We start from the raw sequence: 11,310 nt of genomic DNA on the forward strand, positions 1-11,310 counted from the left end.
GCACCGCTCCTGGACCTCAGTCTCCTCAACTTCGCGCCACAGGCTCACCCTCTCTGCTTGTTAAGGTCCCTCCCAGTGCTGAGCTCTTGTGCTCAGGGACATTTGGAGGAAGAGAGAGACACGATGAAGGAATGCACTGGCCAGGTGACACGAGGGAAGAAGTGTTGAGGGGTTACTGAGTGCCACACACCATGCTAAGCAATTTAATGTGATTTAAACCTGGGAACAATCCAATGAAGTAGACACTGTTATTATCCTGTTTCATATGTGAGGAAACTGGAGCTTGGAGAAACCGTGCAAACCCAGGTATGCATCTCATCAACGGTGGACTGAGTGGGATTTTGGTTTCTGGTCTGACTCCGAAGCCCATGCCACTACCTCCATTCACAAGTCATCTGCAGGGGACAGTGGCTCCTGAGAGTATCTGACCTTATGGGGTCTCTTTCACTCAATGCCTAGGAAGGAATGACACCTGTAGAGGGCACATACTGGGGCATCCAGCAACTCTAAGTCCATAGTGATGCACAGAACATCCAGGTTGCTTTTTAATTCTTTATTACAAAACTTCCCAGGCACTTTAAGCTAGCACCATGGTATATTGGGGCTCGTGCAACCTCCTCTGGCTCTCCAAGGCAGATTTTTCAGATCTTGGGATCCTGGGTGTGGTTTGAACCAAGTGAAATGTGGCTCCTCCTGATTCTCAGGTTCCCTGCTCAGTTTCCATTCACTCATCACGTATCTATTGATCATCAACTAGGTCTGGGCCAGAGGTTTCTAGGAGTGATAGTAAGTGACATAAGCACATTAATCCAGAACAAGAGAAAGGAGAAGCCGTTTAATTAGCACAATGCACTGCCATAGAGCAGGATGTCTTGTCAGATCAGCTTGACGGCACATCTGGCAGAAGCTGGGGACTTCTAAATGAACTGTCTAGAATAAACACCAATTAAGGCTTTAGGCAAACTCAGTTTGGCAGCTTCTAGCTTGCTTTCTCCCAGGGGGAGTATTAAGTGGGACATTGCTGCTAAAATGCCACACCAAGAGCCTGCCGGGCCATGTGTGCACCACATAGCAGAATACAGGGACCAGCCCCTCAGAGTGAGGCTGGTCTAAGAGAAGAAAACGACTTTAATGCTTTCCAATCTCACTATCCAAAAGTGAGGCCTTTACTTCTTAGTTGCTGAGTGTGTTTATTTAGGTTACCTTAACTGTTTAATGAAATAACTCCAGCATTTCAATGGTTTAATATAATACAAGTGTATTAATCACTCGCTGTTAGTTTCCTATTGTGTTGTAACAAAATGCCACAAACTTATAAGCTTAAAGCACAAATTTATTACTTATTACAGTTATGAAGGACAGAAGTCTGACATGGGTCTCAATGGATTTCCTTCCAGGTGTCCACACAGCTGCATTCCTTCTGAAGAGTTCATTCCCTTGCCTTTTCCGGCTTCTAAAGGCCACCTGCATTCTTTGGCTTGTGGCCCCTACCTCCACTTTCAAAGCCAGTAATCACCTTGCTCCTGTTCTCACCTTGCCTCCTCTGATCTGACTTTCCTGCCTCCTTCTTTTCCTTGAAGGATCCTTGCAATTACAGTGGGCCTATCTGAATAATCCAGAATATTCTCCCTATGTCAAGATCGTTAATCACACAGGCAAAGTCCATTTTGCCATATAAGGTAACATATTTACAGGTGCTGGGGATATCTCTAGGGGGTTATTTTTTTTGCCAATAACACTCCCAAAATATTCAATTGGGTGTTTCTGGCGAGTGGGATGTCTTCTTCATGGTCATTTCTGGACCCAGGCTTCTTCCCTCTGTGATGCCACTGAGCCCTCATGGTCTTCTCCTTTCAGCCAGCAGAAGAAAAAAAAGGAAAAGAAGGGAAAAAAACTCCTGTAAGTGCACACCTTTTTTATGTTTAAAGACCAGGAATTAGCGTGTAAAATGGGAGTGGCTATACTCACTATTACCCCTAGTAACCCACTGGCAAAACTTTTGCTTCCTGTCCCCACAACCTTATTTTCCGTTGGCCTGGAGATCTTAGTTCCAGAGGGAGAAATGCGCCCACCAGGAGACACAACAAAGTTCCCATCTAACTGGAAGTTAAGACTGTCGTGCATCCACTTTGGGCTCCTTATGCCTCTGAATCAACAGGCAAAGACAGGAGTTATGGTGTTGGCTGAGATCACTGATCCTGGCTACTGGGGGAAATTGGACTGCTACTCCACATGGCGGTGAGGAAGAGTGTGTCTGGATCACAGGAGTTGTCCTATGGGAGAGGCAGAAATTACACTTAAACATGGATATTCTGACCCCTAATCCAGAGGAAGTCAAACCACGGGGGTTCCTTTTATGTCCAACATCCATGATTCTATGATTCTAACAGCAATTCTTACTTGTTGAGAGTGAGGTGGCCTTGTCAGCAGCTAGGGTCTCCACCCACCTTCTCCCTGCGTTCCCATCCTCCCTTGCCAGGGGTCTCTTTGGAGGGAGGGCATGGATATTTGAAGGTTCCTCAGCAGGAAGGTCTATGTCACTCCACATTCTCAGACTGTAGACCTTCTCAAGAAGCAAGGAGGCAGCAAGAGGGAATACCATAACAGTCAAGCAAGGATGCAGGAGACCGAAGGAGACCCACTGTCTGTCCTGTGCCCCTCGCTGTGCTGGGTGAGCCTTTTCTCTGGCCCACCTGTGATTAATGCTGAGACCTTGTTGTCTTTTTTCTTTTAAAGATTTTATTTTTTCCTTTTTCTCCCCAAAGCCCCCCAGTACATAGTTGTATATTCTTCCTTGTGGGTCCTTCTAGTTGTAGCATGTGGGACGCTGCCTCAGCGTGGTTTGATGAGCAGTGCCATGTCCGTGCCCAGGATTCGAACCAACGAAACACTGGGCCGCCTGCAGCGGAGCGCACAGACTTAACCACTCGGCCACGGGGCCAGCCCCGAGACCTTGTTGTCTTTTGGTGTACACTGGATCAGCCTGCCTCTCCTCTCTGGTCCTGCAGCCTCCTTCTGGGCCTTCCATCCCTCTCCTGGGCCATGGCCCTGAGGACAGAAGTAGTGAGAGCCAATATATCCAGAGAGTGCTAAGCACGTCATCCTGGAAGCCTGGGGTTGGAGCTGACCCAGGAACAGCAAGGAGGGAAATTCCACCCTTTTCCACCTTGACCATCTAACTTAGCCATGGTGCCTCTGAACCAATAGAAGTGTGGGGCCCTCAGCGACAGAGTGCCAAGCTCCCTCTGGCCCAGCCAGCCCTTCTGCCCTGCACAGCAGATGCAGGCTGCCTTTCCTCTCCAGCCTTCAGATATGACCCCTCCCTCTGCTCTCACTTTCCTCCCTTCCCATTTGCAGACTTGCATTTGTCTTCTTCATCACCAAATCCTGGAATGATTTTCTTTTCACCTTCTGTGTGACTCCTGTTACTGAGTCACTTCCTTTGATCTCCTCCTCCTCCCCCTCCCCGCACACATGCACACACACTTCATCCTGTCTTCTTTGTCTCTCACAGTTTCTGTCTCTTGCCTCCGCCTACTTAATGTGCTGTCGCTCGGCCATGTTTTCCCTCCCTCTCAGCTCTACTCATCCTTCCCTTCCTTCCTCACTCCCTCCACCACCTCATCTCTTTCTCTACAGCCCCATCCCCCTGACTCTCTCATCTGAACAGAAGTCCTTCCAAAGACATTGCCCTGGCAACCATCTTGAACCCAGCTCACCCAGGAGTCTTAAAGGAATCAGACTGTTCTGGAATGAGAGGCAACGTAAGATGGAAAGAGCATAGAGATCTGTTCACGTTGCAAGCATGGATCTTCCTTTTGCCTGAACCTCTCAATCCTCACATAGCTGTCCTAAACACCACCTCCACGAAGCCTGGTCACTGCCCTGAAAAGGGAACAACCAGCACACTGGGTACCGCTGAACTAACACTGTGCTGGGCAGAAATTTGCCCACATTTGGATGCGTCCAGGGCATGCGCTCACAAGGCCACCAGCCACCGCCAGGACACTGTGCCTAGAGCCTGTGTGCTGTGGGGTTCTGCTGCCTGGTGTCTGGCCCCTGTTTTTCCCTTAAACATCTTTGCCCTGTATAATCAATTGTCTGTAAGGCAATTTTTCTGTGAAAAATAAATAAATAACTGGCTTTTGTCATTTGATTGCATTTCTCCATTGACAAAGTTCTCACAGTTACTCTCATTTCTACGTGATATAAATCTTAGCTCACTATCAGAATGGTCTGTACAGGAGCAGGTAGATGAGGTGGTCATCTGAAAATAGTGAGTAGCATTTTGCTGATGGCTTTATGGAGCTGACAGTTTATGATGATTTGCCCAAGGAATTGGTTCTTATTTTGAAACACACTACATGGGAGGAGAAAAAGGGGACTGAGGGCCCCTTCTTTCAGTGTGCAGAATTGAACCCACATTGCCCATAGAACGAAGACAAGTGCTTAGTTAGGTACAATTCACAAAAAAAGAAATAAAATCCGTTCTTTGTGAAATATTTCCATGAATCTACATACACACATTTGAAATGTATTCAAATATTTTGTATTTTGCAATTAAGCCTTTTACATTTTATTATTCATTTTTTCATATTTCGTTATATCTTTTTAAGTTAGTGTCCCTCTTTTATGTTCTCATGATTTTACCTTTTACTGCAAAATTGCCTTACAGCCAAATAGTTACGTGAAGAAAATGTTTGCTGTGAAAATGTTTGAGGTAAAGATGTTTATGACAAACACATCTTCCGTGAAAGTATTCAGAGCTGCCTTGTGGCCCTGAGGCTGGCCAGCTTATTTGATGTTTATTTCAAATCATCACAAGACCATCTTCTCTCCACACTTGGTGATGATCCTTATGTCTTACAGGAAGCATGGCCAGCTTTGCATCTTGGACCTTTTTTTAGGGAGGGAGGTTAGGAAGGGGGTGGGCACATCTCCAAGAAGAAGAATGAAGATTGAAAACTATTTTTGTTTTGGGAACTAGAAAATTGCAGAAGTCCTGGAACTTTAAAAATTTTTATCAACTAAGAGGAAGCTTATGGACGAATGAGACTTTAAAAAAAGGCTCTGTCCAGTTCTGGCCTGAAAATGGGGCCACAGTGGGCACATAATGCTGACTTTACCCTGTCACTGTCCCCAGCTCTCATTGCCGCTCCTCTGCAGAGCACAGCACCTCTGCTGTCCTTCCTCCCCTGCTCCTCCTGCAGGGGGCGTCATTTGCCCCTGGGGCACACTTCTCTTGTGTGAAGTCCAGTAGCGGTAACATCTTCATTTACAATTATATTTCTTCCCAAGGGTATGCTTCTTTGAAAAAAACCATCGTTACTAGAGCTAAAGTAATAAAAAAGATAATGTCAGTATGTCAGCAGTAATGTCATCTACAATATGGGAATCTTTCTTACTTGGTCCCAACAGAGAACTAATCCTTTTCCCTCTGGACACTGTGGGCTGTGGTACCCCAGTCCAATTAGCTCCATGGGGTGTGTCCAAGGTGTCAGGATAGAATGCGCCATCCAGGATGCAGAGGCCCAGTGGATGTGGCCTTCCCAACTCCCAACATCCAGGCTCTGGGGATGGATATTTCCTCTGTCATAGGCATTGACAAGACACTCAGAAGGGACAGTCAAGTCCACAGGGGCCCTGCTGCTGGGTGCTGGCTGAGTGTTGCAGAGTGCTGTCTGATAGGGAGACAGAAGGAGGACAGATGGAGAAGCCATGGAAGGGTGTCATACTGGACATACGGAGGAACAGGCAGGGCCTTGGCATAGGGCAGTCATGCCAAATGTTGGAGAGTGGCTTTGGGAAGATGGGAGGGCTTTCTGAAGAATCTGTCCTTGAAGATACTATATGGGCCAAATGGAGGAATTTGGAGCCTGAGATCTCTAGTTGCACTTAAGACTATGGCCTTAAGATAACTAGAAAAACATGGTTTGGATCCACACTAACCTATTTTCCAGTCCGTCCTGAAGTTTAGTCAGTTGTCACCTGCCCCTCCCTCTGTAGAGTGTCAGGGTCTCTAGCACAAGGATGTGATTGTACCCCCCAAGTGTTTCACATGGTGCCTAGCAGACAGCCAAAACTGTTCCTGGAATGTAACAATATGGAATATTAGTAAAACTGGCTCTTTCCTCTTTGGCCCTTTCAGGATTGAAACAGCAACTGGTTCTAGAGAAAAAGGAGCAGCCGATGGATGAGAGCTTAATCACACATCACGTTCGTTGTTGTGCCCTTCTTTCTACTACTCTCTCAAAACAGCAGGTCTGGTGAATTTAAAGATAGCTGCAAATTCTTGCACAATCTCCCCTCTACCCAGACTTTAAGAAACTATTGGCTTCTGCTTCCCATCTGCTACAGTGCTTGCTCTCAAAATGTTCCCTCTGGGGACATTCTCTCTGGGAACACGAACACCATGTTCTGAGAAGCCCAAGCCCCATGGAGAGGCCACATGCAGGCTCTCAGACTGAGAGTCCTGGTGAGCCTTCCATCCTCAGAGAGGAGTCAGTCATGTCAGTGAAGCCACCTTGGACCCGCCAGGCCAGGCTGTCCTCCAGGTGAATACCTCCAGGTGACCTCTGTCAAGGCCGTGTGGATTAGAACAATCACCAGGCAAAGTTCTATCAAAACGTCTCACTGTCAAGATTGTGACATAGGACAAAACGATGTTGTTTTGAGTCACTAAGTTTTAAAGTGATTTGTTACAGAGCATCATTTAACTGTCATAATGGGTAACTTGCTCCCCTGGTCTTGGGCCCTGTACTTTCATTTGCTTTGCTATTGCTCTCAAACCCCTTTCTCACATTCAGGGAGAAAGCGCAAGCTAGGGGTGAGGGGTCCAAAGAGGACACAAGAGAAAAGCCACAGTAGGACTCACAAGGACCCTTGTCCAGTTCTCCCTTTGGTGGGCCCCAGATCCTTCAGCACCTCTTCAGACAGAGACCCCACCCACGGTTCCATGAGGAGCATAGAGTTCTTTTACATCCTCATTACCAGAAAGGGGGAAAAAGCAAACTCCTGTCAACAGTCAGACAGGCACATGTTTTCTTCACTCTCCTGCCCTTCTCTTCCCTAGGAAGAGCTGATGGTCTCAGAGGGCTTCAAAAAGTGTCTCTCTACACTGATCCCACTTGTCTGGGCACTTTAAAGGCCAACTCACCTCTTCTAGAAGCAGGAAGCTCTTAAACCATTGAGAAATGTCCTCATTCTGGACTGGGGCCAAGGCCAGAGGCAGGGATGGCAGCTGGATTAGAATGAGCTGCTGAGAGTCCTGTGCTGAGTGAGGTCTCCAGAGGATCTTTTAGAAAAAAAATCCACCTCTTGAAGCTCCTGTAGATGGAGACTTGAGCAGTCAGAATTCAGCAACACAAAGAGGGTTATTCATCTAGGCAAGAGCAGCAAGAGAGGAGTGAGGGCTTGGGTGAAGGGGTCAGGACCGTGTACCCTTGTTGTCATTTAATCAGCACTGAGCTTCCCCAAGCATGGGATGGCCATGCTCCTGCCTCAGGACTGAATAAATAGTGTGCCACATTTCCAAAGTCTTCTTTTCTTCCTCCCCTCTCTGCTTCCTGCCTTCCTTCATTTGAACAACAGGGACCAGATGCTCTGCAGGGCTCTGGAGTCTCGGACATGGCCATTGACATAATGTAGACTTGAGTTTGACGCCTGCCTCTTCAACTTCTTATCTAGGAGACCTTGGCAAAGTCACTTAGTCACTTTCAGTATCCTTGACTTTAGAAAGGGCTCAGTAAAACCTACTTCATACCTGTGGCATGAAAATAGCACACACTGAGTACTTACAGTGCCTGTAAAATAGTCAACAAATGGAGCAAATAGTAGCAGAGCTTGAGAAACAGTGCTTGCTCTCAGAGAGCTCAAAGGCCTCCTGGCTGTGGCATTAAGGAACAAATGACTGTAGCCACTATCTGGGGCCTGTGGGTCCTCCAGGCCCTGCCACAGGGAGGAGTGTGAGGGCAGAGGCCTGGATCCCAAACTCTGGCCTGTACACAGCTAAGGAGTGTATGTGGTAAGTGGAGAATTTGGAGATAGGTCCGACCACTTGTGATTTAGGCTATTTCTCACCTTTTTCTTGCACAAAGCAGACTGTTTTTGCCAAGCACGCCACAGGATTTCCATGGAAACTGCTTCATCAGCTGGGTTCCATCTAACTGATGCTGCGATAGAATTTTGTTACTCTTTATTTTTATTTATTTATTTATATTAAAGATTTATTTATTATTTATTTTTTTAAAGCTAACATCCATTGCCAGTCAGCTTCTTCTTCTTTTTTCCTTCTTCTTCTCCTCAAAGCCCCCTAGTACATAGCCATATATTCTAGTTGTGAGTGCCTCTGGCTGTGCTATGTGGGACACCGCCTCAGCATGGCTTAATGAGTGGCGCCACGTCCGTGCCCAGGATCCGAACCAGTGACACCTTGGGCCACCGAAGCAGAGAACATGAACTTAACCACTTAGCCACAGGGCAAGCCCCAGTTACTGTTTAGAATAACAGACTAGACCACCAAATGGGCGGGCATGGGCACTTGTAAGATGGCACTTTTGCAAGCACATGAATGCCTTCCTTCATACATTTTTTTCTTTCTACAGTTTTTAACTAAGCTGCTTTATTGCTGCTTAACAACCCATGGTGCCATGATGCTTAAAAAAAAAAAAAAGGAGATACTTTTAGTCTGTCAAGGGCTTGGTTCTCATTCAAACAAATTAACAAAGAAGCAGAAAGAAGGGACCACTGGTGAGGAAGAGATAAGGAGAGACCAGAGGATTCAGGTAGTTGTTAAGAAATCAAAGATGGAGGGGCGAAAGAGAAGTTGAGGAAAGTGTCCACTACCAACCACTGAGTGCACACAGAGGTAGCACAGGCTACATGAGCTCTGACAGGCCCTAGGCTTGGCACAGCCCCACCCTGCCTCCTGGCCCTGCTCCCTGTCCACACACACATCACACGTCACACCCCCCTGCCCCAGTGCATAGGCTTTATACAGCCAATCAACATACACTGAACATCTCTATGAAGCAAACGTTATAAGAAGTGCTGTGAGGAATACACTGACAAACAAGATGTGATCTCTACCCAGGAAAAGTATTTAAATAATGGAGAATGCAGACAGGTACATAGAAACTGACATATAAGGTAGTTTGTATGCTGAGTATTAAAGCTGCCGCAGATGGAGCTTTGAGAGACCTCATATCTGGAATAAGAACCAAAAGCTCTGGCCGTGCAGGTCGCTCACCACGTGGTCTTAGGCAATCGCTTGGTTCTCCGGGTCAGTTTTCTCACCTATAGAATGGGAATAAGGTGATTTACCTCATAGGATGACCGCAAGGAACAAATAACATTTGCCCATAAAGTGCTATACAAATGTAAGGAATTGTTATTACCAAATCCTGCAGGGGTTTTCATACAAGTCCTAATAGAAAAAGATGTTTCTAAGATATTTTCTGAATCTCAACAGGCAGATTCAAGCAGACAAAGCCATGAGAACAATTATTGCAACAGAAATAACGTGAGCAAAGTCAGGTGAGAATCTGCTGCCCACTCCAGGAGAAGCCTGTAGTAGAAAGTGGCTTGAGTGTTGAGTGGCAAGTGAGGAAACAGAGGAGATGAAGCTGGATGTAGCCTGTGGATAGCCTGTAGTGTCCAGGGAGAGCTGTTCTTGGTGTTCAGGACCAGCTTAAATTGCCCCACAAGAAATCAAAGCAAATGAACAAATATTCACTGAGTACTATTATGCAGGGAACATGCTGGGCATTGGAGGAAACACAAGGAAACCTGATCTGTAGACATGGCCATTGAGATGTTGACGATCTAGGTAAGGAGACAGGACCTAACATATACATCCTTATGGTTTCTCTTTCAGATGCCAAAGCTGGGAAGCAAAGCTGAGGCAGTTAAGTGCCTAGATATTTTGGTTACACAGTGCAAAGCAAATGAGTATTTGAAATCAGTCAAGTATTTGTCTAAAGTTTTAGTTTTTCATCCAAACATTTGATACTGCAGTCATCAACAGCCATTCCTTAACCCAACCAAACATGCCACAATGAAAGGCCTATCTCTGTTGCACATGGTAGGAATTGTTCTTCTCAAGCCCCTGGAATAGAATCAGCCAGGTATTGCTGAATGTTGAAAACATTTTGATAATATTTCAACAGCTGAGAGAATCTTGGGATAAGCAGTTGCTTTCCCCTGATACTGACTGGTAATGTCTGTCTGATACCCTTCAAGAACAAGAATGAATTGCTTACTCCAAAGGGGACTTCGGAAAACCAGCTCGCAAAGTACCACACGCCACATTGAACACTTAAACTACCTTGTTAATTTTTACATAATCTTTAGAAGCACTTATTCTCAGCCCAGTTAATGAAGAAACTAAAGACCTTAGAGGCAAAATCAGGATTGGAACCCAGGCTTTTTAATTCCAATTCCATGTGGCCTGGAATCACGGCAGACTGACAACACAACAACAACAAAACAACAGCAATAACAATAACTGCAGCCATAACACCACCAACAAAAATAGCTACTATCTTTTGAGCACTTACATGTGCGTTCCCTTAAGGCAGTAGCAGGCCTTTTGAGGACCATGCTGACTCCTTGGCCCACCTCACTGGCCCCTCCAGTTTCATGGCGATTTCCTGTAACTCCAGGGGTAGTGGAGCCTCCACACCCCTCCAGGCTGACTGTTTCTGGGTCGCAGGGGATCAAGTGACCAGTCAGGTAACTGTCACAGTGTCAGCCAGGGTAAGTCAAAACTACGAGAGGAAAAACCCTACAGTGAAGAATGAAATATGAGTGCTGAGTGCCTGGGAAGATGCAGCTGCCTCTAAGAGAAAGGTACAAACCTCTTCCATCGAGATTGACTCTGATCTGTCAGTCTCCTTTAAACACAAAAAGTTTCCTGAGGGTGACAGCCAGCTATTAAAATTGCTAATTACTTGTTAAAATGTGCCAATTATCTTGGGACAACTTCCTCTGCAGGTGAATTTGGTTCCCAGGGTAGTTATAATCATCCAATTATGTGCTTATGAGGGGAAAGTAGAATTTAAGATAGAGGCAATAAGACTGCCTCAGGTCACAGGGATGTGTCTAGAAAACTGGGGAGGACAGTGGGGTCCTGAGCCTCAGGAAGCAGATCTAAACACCAGGTAGTATAGAACAATTAATCTTCTGGCTACAAAGGGAAAGAACTGTCTGTTGACTGTCCAGGATGCACTGGAAGTGTACGGAGATTGACAATAGGACTCTGAGCAGCCGTTTTGGAAAATCACACTTGTTTAGGAACTTATGAGGGGATGG

General features: G+C 46.1%; 1 long non-coding RNA gene across 1 annotated transcript; it reads right to left on the reverse strand.

The window, feature by feature from the left end:
• Nucleotides 1-1,316: 1,316 nt before the first annotated feature.
• LOC139041208 (uncharacterized) lies at nt 1,317-10,890 on the reverse strand. Its single transcript, XR_011496027.1, has 5 exons — nt 10,557-10,890; nt 9,248-9,294; nt 8,080-8,171; nt 7,157-7,326; nt 1,317-1,850 (listed from the first exon to the last, which is right to left on the reverse strand). It is a non-coding gene; the product is annotated as an uncharacterized lncRNA (long non-coding RNA).
• Nucleotides 10,891-11,310: the final 420 nt, after the last annotated feature.

The sequence above is a fragment of the Equus asinus genome, chromosome 20, assembly GCF_041296235.1.
Source record: "Equus asinus isolate D_3611 breed Donkey chromosome 20, EquAss-T2T_v2, whole genome shotgun sequence".
Classification (NCBI taxonomy): Eukaryota; Metazoa; Chordata; class Mammalia; order Perissodactyla; family Equidae; genus Equus; species Equus asinus.